Source organism: Eschrichtius robustus, chromosome 14 (assembly GCF_028021215.1).
Source record: "Eschrichtius robustus isolate mEscRob2 chromosome 14, mEscRob2.pri, whole genome shotgun sequence".
In the NCBI taxonomy this organism is placed as follows: Eukaryota; Metazoa; Chordata; class Mammalia; order Artiodactyla; family Eschrichtiidae; genus Eschrichtius; species Eschrichtius robustus.
Window position 1 is genome coordinate 23,306,421 of NC_090837.1, and position 15,011 is coordinate 23,321,431.

The 15,011-nt window shown below is 39.0% G+C and overlaps 1 protein-coding gene across 3 annotated transcripts in view; it reads left to right on the forward strand.

The window, feature by feature from the left end:
* TTC28 (tetratricopeptide repeat domain 28) overlaps positions 1 to 15,011 on the forward strand; it is a 587,442-nt gene that overhangs the window by 414,523 nt on the left and 157,908 nt on the right. The gene's annotated exons all lie outside the window — the stretch shown is intronic.

A 15,011-nucleotide genomic window follows, 5' to 3' on the forward strand; every position in this document is an offset into this window, starting at 1 on the left:
GACTCAGGGTGGGGAGAGGACAAGGAGACGGTGACCTTATTCGTATTAGTGTATGCTTAGCAGATATTAGTGGCAATGCACTGTAAAAGTCAGTCCCCTTTTCTTTTGTGACCTACAAAACCCTATTTCTCTTTATATAATTTTAGCACTACTTCTCCCTCCCCTCTACCTCCGCTTATTGTAACCATATGTTTCGTGAATATGGTTGTTAGAAAAAGTCTGGCAAATCCCTGGAGATGATGCTAAAGATGGTATTGAGATCAGAATGAGAATCTAGAGAGCCTGATAAAAACCATAGAAATAAGTTCTTGGTATGATATATTCATTCAACAGATTTCAAGTATTTATTGAATCATTACTATGCGCTGAATCCTGGAATAATTGCCTTACATGATAGAGAAGTTTGAAAAAAAATCCTTGCCCTCAAAGAGCTTATAATTTAGTTGGGAAAATAAGATTAATACACAGGACAACAGTGTTAATGATGTTGTGTTGCCATGAAATTCCCAGAAGGGAGGCCCTGAGGGCTGGGAATAGTCTGGAAAGCTTCTTGGAGGAGATGACGCCCAGGTGGACCTTGAAGAATAGCTGAGATTTGGCCAGAAATGGGATGGCATTGATGACAAGGGGTATGTGAAAGAAGAATTTGATGCAATAGGTTGGCATATCTGAGGGATAATGGCATGATTAGCCTTCAGGAATGTGCTAGAGGATGGTAGAAGATTATTATGAAAACTAGGCAAGGAATTGTTAGTGAACAGGAACTCCTGAAGGTTTTGAAATGTAGAAGTGAGAACATTGACTAGATATTTAAGGAAGACAAGTCAAGCAGTGGCACATAGGATAGGTTGGAGGGCTTGAAACCTGGAGTGTAGAAGGCTGTGCATATTGGATAATTCATATTTTCTCTATCATTTTGTGTCAGAAATCTATCATTTTGATTAGTTGTATTTATTTTCCAAAGACTTCGTTCATTTCATCTAAATTGTTGAATTTATTGGCATAAAGTTGTTTATAATACTTACTTATTTTCCTTTTAATGCTTGTAAGATATATAGTGATATGTCCTCTTTCATTTCTGTTATTGGTAGTTTGTGTTTTGTACCTGTACTAACTCCCTCCCCCTTTTCTGGATCATTCTAGCTAGAGATTTATCAATTTTCTTGATCTTTTTAAAGAACCAACTTTTGCTTTTGTTAAGTTTTTTCTATTGCTTGTCTTTTTTTTTTTAATTTATTTATTTTATTTATTTTATTTTTTGGCTGCATTGTGTCTTAATTGACGGTGGCTTCTCTTGTTGCGGAGCACGGGCTCTAGGCACGTGGGCTTCAGTAGTTGTGGCTCACGGGCTCTAGAGCACAGGCTCAGTAGTTGTGGCGCACGGACTTAGTTGCTCCATGGCATGTGGGATCTTCCCGGACCAGGGCTCGAACCAGTGTCCCCTGCATTGGCAGGCGGATTCTTAACCACTGTGCCACCAGGAAAGCCCGCTTATCTATTTTTTAATTTCATTTTTCTGGTCTCATTTTTATCATTTTCTTCCTGCCGCTTTCTTTGGGTCCTCTTTCTAGCCTCTCAAGGTTGAAGCTTAGGTCATTGATTTTAGACTTTTAAAATTTCTAATACAAGCATTAAAAAATATAAAATTTCCTCTAAACACTGCTTTAGCTGCATCTAATAATTTTTGATGTATTATGTTTTTACCTTCATTGGGTTTAAAATATTTTCTAAAATTGTTTGTGATTTCCCTTTAACCCCTGTGTTGTTTAGAAGTGCTGTTTAATTTAAAACATTTGGGATTTTCCTAGAAACTTTATTGTTATCAAATTCTAGTTCTATTGCAGTCAGAGAACATACTTTGTAGGATTGCAATAGGTGTCTCTACAGATGTTGTTTAGGTCTAGGTAGTTGATGGTGTTGTTCAGATCATCTTTGTCTTTTTTGATTTCTTTGTTTATATTTTGTCAGTTGCTAAGAAGGAAGTTGTTAAAATCTACAACTGTTAGTGTGGACTTGTCTGTTTTTCCATTTAATTCTGTGAAACATGGCTTCATGTACTTTGAAGCTTTCTCTTTGGGCAAATATTCATTTATGATCGTTTTTGTCTTTCTGACAGATTGGCCCTTTTATCATTATGAGATGTCCCTTTTTATCATTGGTCATGTCTTTTTTTCTTGAACTACTTGATCTGATACAAATATATCCACTCCTACCTTCTTATGCTTACTTTTTGTGTTTTCCATTTTTTTTCTGTCTTTACTTTCTATTTCTCGGTGTCTTTAGTTTGTTAACTGCAGATAACATCTAGCTAGGTATTGCTTCTTTATTGATTTTCACAATTATGGCCTTTTAATTAGAGCATTTCATCATTTAACAGTTAATGTAATTATTGGTTTTGTTGGATTTAGGTCTGTTATTTTACTGTTGGTTTTCTGTTTGTCCCATTTATATTTTGTTCTCTGTTCTTCCTTTCCTGCTGTCTATGGGTTAATTTAATCATGTAGATTTTATTTTTACTTGTCTATTTGCTTTTTAGCTCTATCTTTGCATTATTTTTTAATGGTTGCTCTAAGGATGGCATTATATATCCTTAACTTTTCATGGTTTACTTTGAGCTACCATTGTACCACTTCCTGTAAAATATAAGTACATTATGACCTTGTAGGTCCACCTACTCCCCACTCCCTGTACTTTATGCTGTAGTTGTCACATTTATTACTACACCTATATTCTTTTTAAACTCCACAGTACAATGTTAGTTGTTCTATTTTATATTACCATTTTAAATAAGAGGAAAAATAATGTTTTCTGTTTATCCACTTATTTATCATTTCTTTTAATTGCATTCACTCTTGAAGATATGAGTTTCCACCTGGTATTATTTCCCTTCAGCCTAAAGAACTTCATGTAGCATTTCTTGTAATGCAGGTCTGCTAGTGATGAATTCTCTTCATTTTGTTTACTTTAAAATGTGTTTATTTCACCTCATTCTAGAAGGATATTTTTTGCTAGATACAGAATTCTGGGTTGGTAGATTTTTTTTTATCTTTCAGTGGCTTAAAGTAGTCTTTCGGCCCCCATTATTTCTGATAAGAAGTCAGTGGAATTAATAATCTGTATGGTGTATGCTAATTCTTTCTTGACAGTTCACAAGATTTCTTCTAAATACGGTTTTCAGCAGTTTATGATATGCCTAAATGTGGCTTTCTTTGTATTTTTTCCTTCCTATGGTTCTTTGAGCTTTTGAATCAGCACATATATATCTTTGCCTGAATTTAGGGAATTTTTACCTATTATTTTAAAAATACTTCTTTTTGTTCACTCCCTCTCTCCTCTATTTATGTCTCTGAATTACTTTGGGCCTTTTGATTTTGTCCTATATATTGCTGAGGCTCTGTTCATGTTTTTAATTTTTTTTCTCTGTATTCTTCAGATTTGAAAATTTCTGTTAATCTTTCTTCAAGTTCACTAACTCTTCTGTCATCTCCAATCTTCTGTTAAACCTATCTAGTGATGCAGAGTTTGGGATTCCCCAAGACTACTCTCACTTCTGACATCAACAGCAAGCAAGGGTCACCCTCAGGTTCAGTAACTAGGAGGACTCACAGAATTCACTGAAAGTTATTGTTATACTCATGGTTATGGTTTATTACAGTGAAAGCATACAGATTAAAATCAACCAAGGGGGGTCTGGGCAAGATGGTGGAAGAGTAAGACGCGGAGATCACCTTCCTTCCCACAGATACATTAGAAATACATCTACACGTGGAACTGCTCCTACAGAATACCCACTGAACGCTGGCAGAAGACGTCAGACCTCCCAAAAGGCAAGAAACTCCCCACGTACTTGGGTAGGGCAAAAGAAAAAAGAAATAACAGAGACAAAAGAATAGGGACGGGACCTGCACCAGTGGGAGGGAGCTGTGAAGGAGGAAAGGTTTCCACACACTAGGAAGCCCCTTCGTGGGCGGAGACTGCGGGTGGCAGAGGGGGGAAGCTTCGGAGCCACAGAGGAGAGCGCAGCCACAGGGGTGCGGAGGGCAAAGCGGAGAGATTCCCGCACAGAGGATCGGCGCCAAGCAGCACTCACCAGCCCGAGAGGCTTGTCTGCTCACCCGCTGGGGCGGGCGGGGGCTGGGAGCTGAGGCTCGGGCTTCAGTCAGATCGCAGGGAGAGGACTGGGGTTGGCGGCGTGAACACAACCTGAAGGGGTTAGCGCACCACAGCTAGCCGGGGGGGACTCCGGGAAAAAGTCTGCAGCTGCCGAAGAGGCAAGAGACTTTTTCTTGCCTCTTTGTTTCGCGGTGCGCAAGGAGAGGGGATTCAGAGCGCCGCCTAAACAAGCTCCAGAGACGGGCACGAGCCGCAGCTATCAGTGCGGACCCCAGAGACGGGCATGAGATGCTAAGGCTGCTGCTGCCGCCACCAAGAAGCCTGTGTGCGAGCACAGGTCACTCTCCACACCGCCCCTCCCGGGAGCCTGTGCAGCCCGCCACTGCCAGGCTCCCGTGATCCAGGGACAACTTCCCCGGGAGAACGCACGGCGCGCCTCAGGCTGCTGCAACGTCATGCTGGCCTCTGCCGCCGCAGGCTCGCCCCGCATCCATACCCCTCCCTCCCCGCGGCCTGAGTGAGCCAGAGCCCCCAAGAAGCTGCTCCTTTTACCCCGTCCTGTGTGAGCGAAGAACACACGCCCTCAGGCGACCTACACCCAGAGGCGGGTCCAAATCCAAAGCTGAACCCCGAGAGCTGTACAAAGAAGAGAAAGGGAAATTTCTCCCAGCAGCCTCAGAAGCAGCGGTTTAAAGCTCCACAAACAACTTGATGTACCTGCATCTGTTGAAAACCTGAATAGACAACGAATCATCCCAAATTCAGGAGGTGGACTTTGGGAGCAGGATATATTAATTTTTCCCCTTTTCCTTTTTTTGTGAGTGCATATGTGTATGCTTCTGGGTGAGATTTTGTCTGTATAGCTTTGCTTTCACCATTTGTCCTAGGGGTTGGTCCGTCTGTTTTTTTGTTTTTTTTTTTTACTTAAAAAATTTTTTTTCTTAATAAATTTTTTCTTAATAATTTTTTTCTTAATTTTTATTTTAAAAAATTAAAAATTTTTTTCTTAATAAATTTTTTCTTAATAATTTTTTCTTATAAAAAGTTAATAAATTTATTTTTAAAAATTAAAAAAAATTTTCTTAATAAATTTTTTCTTAATTTTTTTCTTATTTTTTATTATAATAGCTTTATTTTATTTTATTTTATTTTATCCTCTTTCTTTCTCTCTTTCTATTTTTTCTCCCTTTTATTCTGAGCCGTGTGGATGAAAGGCTCTTGGTGCTCCAGCCAGGCATCAGGGCTGTGCCTCTGAGGTGGGAGAGCCAACTTCAGGACACTGGTCCACAAGAGACCTCCCAGCTCCATGTAATACCAAACAGCGAAAATCTCTCAGAGATCTCCATCTCAACATCAAGACCCAGCTTCACTCAACGACCAGCAAGCTACAGTGCTGGACACCCTATGCCAAACAACTAGCAAGACAGGAACACAGCCCCATCCATTAGCTGAGAGGCTGCCTAAAATCATAATAAGGCCACAGACACCCCAAAACACACCACCAGACATGGACGTGCCCACCAGAAAGACAAGATCCAGCCTCATCCACCAGAACACAGGCACTAGTCCCCTCCACCAGCAAGCCTACACAACCCACTGAACCAACCTTAGCCACTGGGGACAGATACCAAAAACAACAGGAACTGCGAGCCTGCAGCCTGTGAAAAGGAGACCCCAAGCACAGTAAGATAAGCAAAATGAGATGACAGAAAAACACACAGCAGATGAAGGAGCAGGGTCAAAACACACCAGACCTAACAAATGAAGAGGAAATAGGCAGTCTACCTGAAAAAGAATTCAGAATAATGATAGTAAAGATGATCCAAAATCTGGGAAATAGAATAGACAAAATGCAAGAAACATTTAACAAGGACGTAGAAGAACTAAAGAGGAACCAAGCAACGATGAAAAACACAATAAATGAAATTAAAAATACTCTAGAAGGGATCAATAGCAGAATAACTGAGGCAGAAGAACGGGTAAGTGACCTGGAAGATAAAATAGTGGAAATAACTACTGCAGAGCAGAATAAAGAAAAAAGAATGAAAAGAACTGAGGACAGTCTCAGAGACCTCTGGGACAACAGTAAATGCACCAACATTCGAATTATAGGGGTCCCAGAAGAAGAAGAGAAAAAGAAAGGGACTGAGAAAATATTTGAAGAGATTATAGTTGAAAACTTCTCTAATATGGGAAAGGAAATAATTAATCATGTCCTGGAAGCACAGAGAGTCCCATAACAGGATAAATCCAAGGCGAAACACGCCAAGACACATATTAATCAAACTATCAAAAATTAAATATAAAGAAAACATATTAAAAGCAGCAAGGGATAAACAACAAATAACACACAAGGGAGTCCCCATAAGGTTAACAGCTGATCTTTCAGCAGAAACTCTGCAAGCCAGAAGGGAGTGGCAGGATATACTTAAAGTGATGAAGGAGAAAAACCTACAACCAAGATTACTCTACCCAGCAAGGATCTCATTCAGATGTGATGGAGATATTAAAACCTTTACAGACAAGCAAAAGCTGAGAGAGTTCAGCACCACCAAACCAGCTTTACAACAAACGCTAAAGGAACTTCTCTAGGCAAGAAACACAAGAGAAGGAAAACACCTACAATAACAAACCCAAAATATTTAAGAAAATGGGAATAGGAACATACATATCGATAATTACCTTGAATGTAAATGGATTAAATGCTCCCACCAAAAGACACAGGCTGGCTGAATGGATACAAAAACAAGACCCATATATATGCTGTCTACAAGAGACCCACTTCAGACCTAGGGACACATACAGACTGAAAGTGAGGGGATGGAAAAAGATATTCCATGCAAATGGAAATCAAAAGAAAGCTGGAGTAGCAATTCTCATATCAGACAAAATAGACTTTAAAATAAAAACTATTACAAGAGACAAAGAAGGACTCTATATAATGATCAAGGGTTCCATCCAAGTAGAAGGTATAACAATTGTAAATATTTATGCACCCAACATAGGAGCACCTCAATACATAAGGCAAATACTAGCAGCCATAAAAGGGGAAATCGACAGTAACACAATCATAGTAGGGGACTTTAACACCCCACTTTCACCAATGGACAGATCATCCAAAATGAAAATAAATAAGGAAACACAAGCTTTAAATGATACATTAAACAAGATGGACTTAATTGATATTTACAGGACATTCCACCCAAAAACAACAGAATACACATTTTTCTCAAGTGCTCATGGAACATTCTCCAGGATAGATCATATCTTGGGTCACAAATCAAGCCTTGGTAAATTTAAGAAAATTGAAATCGTATCAAGTATCTTTTCCGACCACAATGCTATGAGACTAGATATCAATTACAGGAAAAGATCTGTAAAAAATACAAACACATGGAGGTTACACAATACACTACTTAATAACGAAGTGATCACTGAAGAAATCAAAGGGGAAATCAAAAAATACCTAGAAACAAATGACAATGGAGACATGACGACCCAAAACCTATGGGATGCAGGAAAAGCAGTTCTAAGAGGGAAGTTTATAGCAATACAAGCCTACATCAAGAAACAGGAAACATCTCAAATAAACAGCCTAACCTTGCACCTAAAGCAATTAGAGAAAGAAGAATAAAATCAGCCAAGGGAAGAGGCACATGGTTAGAGTTCAGGAGAATTGTAAGCACAAAGCTTCCAGTTGTGTCATGTATGGTGCTAACTCCTCCAAGCAGCAATATGTGACAGTATGCACAGAGACTCCCTTGAGCTTTCTTTTCCAAACTTTTTATTGGATCTTGGTCACAGAGATATGGTTGACCATGTGCATGAGTGATCTTAGTTTCCTGCCCCTCTGGAGGTTGAGCTGAAAGCCCCCACTGTAAATCATACTGTTAGCATGGACTCTCTGGCATGGCCAACACCCTCAGGTAAACAAAGACTCTTAGGCTGGGCATTCTAAGGGCTTCGAGATTATCTCCCAGAGCCAGGGGCAAAGGCTGGACCTCTCTGGGCAAGGTTAATTCTTTACTGCATTGGTGCATTTTAAAATTTAGATATATATTTTTAGCTCTAGAATTTCCATTTGGTTCTTTTAATTAACATTTCAGTTTTCCTGCTAAGATTTATGTGTTTATTCATTACATGTGTATTTTCTTTCACATAACTGGCCCTAGTTATTACAAAAGATTATAAAACCTTGTCTGCTAATTCCAATAATCAATAGGGTCATCTCAGAGTTAGACCCTGTTGATTGCCTGTTGTTGATGTTGTTGTTATTTCTTTAACAGCTTGATTGAGATATAATTCCATAGTATACTATTTATACATTTAAGGTGTGTAATTCAGTGGTTTGTAGTATAGTCACAGAGTTGTGCATTGATTGCCTTTTGTTTTGAGTTGTTAGTTACATTTTAATGTACTCTTTGAAAAGGGATTATATCCAACATTGTCAGTGATACTTTATATAGAGACTCTGGATTCTGATATATTTCTGTTAATAGTATTGATTTTTGTTGTAGTTGTTTTACCAGTTAACTTGACTTAATTCAAGCTCCAAATTCTGTCTTCCCTGTGTTGGGCAGCAGCTGAAATCTCTGTTCAGGTCTTTCAGCTTGTTTAGATTTGGCCTTGCACATGCATATTTCATGAGTTAAACAGAGATTTGTGTAGAATTGCAAATCCAAGGCTCTCCACTGTGGCTCTCTCTGGGATTTTTCCTTTGGTTCTTCAAGCCAGAAAGACGGTGTGTTTCTACCCGAGTTTTAACCTCACCACACGGCACTAATGGGGTTTGCCCTCTGGTCCCTGCCCCCGCACAATGTCCTCTGGCATTTCAAAAATGGGAAACTTACCCAATGCCTTTCCCTTCTGCAAAGAGTCAACTCCAGCCTCTCTACAGTTTCTCACTGCTTTTGGTTGCACTCCAGTGTTTTTAGATAAATTCCTCCCTCTGCTTCCTGCATGCTGGCCTCCTGCCCCCTCCATGCCAGCCCTCCTGCCCTGCCGCCTGTCAGACTTTATAGTTGTTATCTATAGGAGGGTGGCTCTGAAAGGAGGTACTCCTCTATTACTGGAAGTGGAATTCCTCCTATCCATGTTTAACCCATTGCAATTTGATTTGCACCTTTTGTCCCCTGAAAAAGATCAACAGTGATCTCCAGATGGCTCAGTTGAGAGATCTCTTGACAGTTCTAAATTTCCCTAATCAGTATGCAACATTTGGCAGCCCTTACTAAGTTTTCCTTGAAATTCTCTCCTCCTCTAGTTTCTGTGAAGCACCACTGTCCTGATTTTCTTCTTGGCTGCTCTTTCTGTACCATCTTCATTGGCTTTTCTTATCCTTCTTTTAAAAAAATGAACAATTTTAAAAGTTACAGAAACAGTACTTACTTTGGTAAAAATTCTTATGGTATGAAAGTGTATAAAGTAGAAAAAGGAGGTCCACCCCGGTCCACCCCCTTGCATACCTTCCCATGTCCCACTCTTCAGAGTTAAGTACTGTTAACAATTTGGTTAGACTCTTTCCAGACCTTTTTACTATGCACATAAACACATGATAGTATAATCATATATGTAAATATACACATGTGTACAGATTGTTCCTTTTTTAAAAACTTGGATCATAATATATGTGCTTTTCTGCCACCTGCTTTTTTTATTCCGCCTTCCCTCTTAGGCTTCCCTCTGTGTCATTATTCAGTTTCCCTACATTATATTTAATGGCTCTTTTCCATTGTATTGCCACTTGTTAAATGTGGGAGTTCTTGTATTTTGTTCCTTGATTCTTTCCCGTTCTTTCTTTGTATCTCTCTCTTTATCATTTTTACCACTATACCTTCAACTACTGCTTCAATGTCCATTGTTTCTAAATCTATATTCACCAGCTCTGACCTGCTGCCTGAGATCATTTTCACATTTTCATATGCCTAGTAGATGCTTCGTCTGATTTTCATGCTGATCAGTCCAAGTTTGTGAGTTCAAGTGTGAAATATCTTTTTCCTAAATTAACTGCTTCTCCTAGCTTTCCTTATTCTGTTGATGACAGGCCCATTCTTCTAGTTATCTCTATTAATTCACTATTGCTGCTGTAACAAATTGCCATGAACTTAGTGGCTTCAAATAACACAAATGTTTTCTCTTACAGTTCTGGAGATCAGGAGTCGGAAATCAATTTCACCAGGCTAAGGTCAATGTCAACAACCTGGTTTCTTGGCTCTAGGGGAGAATCACCTTCTAATGGCTGCCTGTATTCCTTGGCTTGTGGCCTCTTCCTCCAACTCCAGAGTGCATCACTCCAATCTCTGCTTCTGAGTCATCACATTGCCTTCTCTTCTGTCCTAACTCCTCTTGTATCCCTCTTAAAAATAAAAGACTGTTGTGATTACATCAAACCCACTTGAGTAATCCAGAATAATCTTCCCAAGATCCACAGTTTAATCACACCTCCAAAATCCCCTTTGTCATGTAAAGTAACATTCACAGGTTCCTGGGATTAGAATGCAGAGATTGGGGGTGGGGGAGCGGGAGGATCATTCAGCCTGTTATACAATCCTGACTTAGAAATCTAAAGTCATCATAGATTTCTTACCCCATCCCCCTTTTTTTCAGTTGACACTCAATCTAACAGTTGTCAAGTAAGTATTCTCATTAAGGTTTTTTCCTTCCCTTGCTCCTTCCTTGTTGCCCAGTCTGTTGCAATAACCAACTAGTTGGGTTTTCCTTGCTACCATTCCCTCCCTCCCATGCCTCCTCCATCCCACACACCAATAGTAGACTGACCTTCCTAAACTATACCTTAAAATGGGGACTATCACGATTTCCATTCTTTAATTCTACTCCTCTGTACATACTCTTTACCTAAAACTGTGTTTTTCCATCTTCCCTAATTTAGCCACACTGGCTATACTTCTTGCTTTAATATATTTTCTCAAGCTATTTCTTCTACTTAGAAGAACTTCTCTGTCCCTGTCTTGCTTATCTAAAGTTTACCCATCTTTTTAGGATTATCCCAAGTACTATTCACTTCTTTTTTTTTTTTTTAAACTATTCACTTCTTGAAGCCTCTCTTGATAACAAGTTCTTTACCTTGTCTAAGACCTGAGTCCACTTTTAAAATTTCTCTTATTCTATTTCTATTCAATCATAAAATATGGTTATTGGTGTACTTGTATAGTTACCTCCACTGGATTAAAACTCAGTAGAAGTATAAACACTATTCTACTCCACAGTCTCTGTATCTCTGAGTATAACCCCTTAGACACAGTGAGTACTCAGTGTTTATATGGTTAGATTGAATGAGTCAAAGCTTATGCCAAGATGTTGTGCCCCAGTGATTGGAAGAACAGTGGTGCCTTTGGAAAGAAACAGGAAAGCTGAGAGGAGGAACTTCCCCAAAGTAGTTCTTTATCAAACGTGGTAAGTTTGTTTTATACATGCCAAGTGTGTGTTTCTCTCAATGTAACATGAGCAAATAGAATTGGAAACAAGTATTAAGATGGCATCATCCTAATGATATCTATGAGATAAGGGAGGAAAGCCAGTCAGGGGGACTGAGTCAGGATCACAGAGGGTGGAGGTGACCCAGGTAGAGTTCAGGGAGAAGAGAGCTTCAGGATGTGGAGGGCTTATCACTTAAATCAGAGAAGGCAGGGAGAATGAGATTTGAGTCACTAAAGGTTTTTTGACATTAGAAGCTTTCTGTGCACATCTGAGGGGTAGTGGATGGAACTTATGGAGATGGAGAAAAAGAGAAGGTAGAGATGATGAGAAATCTTTATCCTTTGGTGGTCAGCATATACCAATATTTATTATCCACCTTTTAGATGCTTTAAAATAAAACAAGCAGAAATGATTTAGACTCTTTAGATTTCTTATGAGCAACAAAGAATAGCCTAGGTGTTTCCTAAGTATGTCTTACTTGTGAAAATAATGCTAATGTAAATTTTGGCTTGGAAAATGTCCATCTTTTCTTTTATGCTCAAAACAACTGTAGTTGCATGACAGTATTTCTGTAGCCTCTGGTTTTTTGGTAGCCTTCTTTATGGTTCTAATTTAGGCAGTTTGGAGTCAAATCTCAGTTAGGCTGCAAAGTAGGTCACTAGAGTAAAGCCTCAGTTAAAGTGCTCTCGCTCTGATCATCCCAGATCTTCTCATTCACTGGGGAGGCAGACAGAAATGCCTCTCATTTTACTTTGAGATAAACTGTAATTAGGAAAATGAGATGGGAGATAATTAGAAGGGTGGCCGCTTCCTTCCTTCCTCCCTCCCTCCCTTCCTTTCTCCCTTCCTTCCTCCCTCCCTCCCTTCCTCCCTCCCTCCCTCCCTTCCTCCCTTCTTCCCTTCCTTCCCTCCCTCTCTCCCTCCTTCTTTCTTTCCTACTTGCTCTCTTGCACTCTCTCTCTCTCACTTTCTTTCTCCCTCTCTTTCCCTTTCTTCCTCCCTCCCTCCCTTCCTTTTCTTTCTTTCTCTTTCTGGATGATGGTGACCACTTAGCTTGCCACCATGCTCCTGGAATACATACAAAAGTGAATACATTGTAGGAGCCGCTTCCCATGTACAGCAGTATAAGAGCTGTTCTGTTTCTAGTATTGGGTCAAACGTGAGAGATGGAAAGTGCTTCCCACCAAGGCCTAGGGTGAAATATCTAATAATCTATCTATGGAAAATAATTCAAAATTTTAAAATATCTGTACCTTTTTAGTCAAAAAGACATTTGCTATCTACAAAGTAGCTTTTTTTGGGAAAGAAAGCGAAATGGGACTAGTGTTTTTTTTAATTATTTTATTTTATATTGGAGTACAGTTGATTAACAATGTTGTGTTAGTTCCAGGTGTACAGCAAAGTGATTCAGTTATACATATTCATGTATCTATTCTTTTTCAAGTTCTTTTCCCATTTAGGTTATTACAAAATATTTAGCAGAGTTCCTTGTTCTATACAGTAGGTCCTTGTTGGTTATGTATTTTAAATATAGCAGTGTGGGACTAGTGTTCATTAATTCATTTGTTCACTTATTCATTTGCTCAACAAATATTTATTGAACATTAGTTATGTGATAGGCACTGTGCTATATTTTATGAATAAGACTGACATAGTTCCCGTCCCCATGGAGCTTATGGTTTTTGATTTAACAAGCATATATTGAGACCTGCTCTGTGTCACATATTTATATTCATTTTCATATTTAATCATCTCCACAAGCCTATGAGGTCAAGAGTATTAATTAATTTTACATATGAGAAAATCACAGCCCAGGTAGGTTAAAAAAAACTTGACCCATTTAATTTCAAGAGACCTGTAGCATAAAAGATGTGTTAAGATCTCATAAAATATGCTTGGCTTTTTTTTTTTCCATGTTTTCAAACCAACCTGGTAGTCATGTGTTGAAGTAAATGTTCGGTAGCAACTCTGGTGGGTACACATCATTCCTCTTATTTATAGTGCAGCAAAATGATAGTCACCAGAAATGGTGACTCTCAGCTGTTCTAATTCTAGGATTTAAGAAACATCACCTAAGTAACTTTTATAAAAATTATATTTAAAAATTAAATTCTGGCGATCTAAATCAGAAAAATTTGAATTCCCAAGGAAAGGTGGAACAATATTACATGTTGTATACATAACAAACACACATTGCACCTTGATTAGTATTCCTGATTACATTTTATGAATTAAATATTCAGTAAATACTGTGAACACATATAAAACACAGTATCCTGAAAAAATCTTATAATAAATTTCTTTTGTAAGAGAAAAATATTCTGTAATATGGCAGTCACTCTCTTTTGCCTGTTTTTCACATTTCAATTTTTATATGTTGGGTTTTCTTTTTATATGTTGGGTTTTCTTTAGGTGGAGAGAGGTCTAGCTTTACGAGTAAAATGTTAATAATAATTGTAGGTAGTATTTAATTTACACTAATTGGGTGTTTTACTTTGAAAATCCACAGTGTGATTATGGAACCATGTTCAGAATAACCATTCAAGATGTTGAAGGGTCCATGAGACCTCACATAGAAATTCTTGCTTCAACAATGCAGTTCCATTATATTTGTGTCTTACAGTACTTGTTTGCCTTTCTAATAGCAAACAAGTATGCTATGAGTTAAATTATTATTATTCCTTTTCACTGACGAGGATCCAGAGATTAACGAATGTCTGTAACTCACCCAGGGTTGTAGAGGCAGAGTTGAGGCTAGACTTCAGGTCTCTGATTCCATGTCCACAGATCCTGCCATGAGGAAACATTCCCACTAGAATGGTAGATTCCAGTGGGAGCCGTGCTGAGATTACTCAGCCTAGGGCTAAAAGCCAAAGATGTTTCTTCTGTACCCACCCCCACCCTCCATATACAGGAAGATGAGAAAGAAGAAACACCACTGGAAGGGCTCTAGGACACCTTGCAACAGTGGTCCCTGCTTGTGCCCATGTACAAGACAGCCAGTGCTCCCGGAGAAGTACAGGCCCTGTCAGGATGGAACAGCCCTTTCTCTTCTTCTCCTAGAGAATCTATTTTCTGTTGATTACTTGCACTGAGCTAGATACTGTGCATATATTATTTCATTTCATCCCCATTACAAACCTATGTGGTAGGCACAGAAGTAAAGGTACTGGCCCAGAATCATACAGTTTATAAGCAGCAGAGGCAAGATGCAAACCCTGGTCTGTGTGCTCTCTTCTACAACAGCCCACAGGCCCCCTCTGAACCCCACACATTTATTGAACTGTTAGTTCTTCTGCTTGAGAAGCATAGACGAGACTACACAGATTGTCAAAGTCTAATAATGTCCACAATACAGAAAGCCAAACCACACACCTCTGCTTTTCTTTCAAAGCAGTTCCTGTTCGGGTCATGAAAAGGGGAAAAATGTGTCCCACAGCTTGAAACAGATTTTTCTAGAC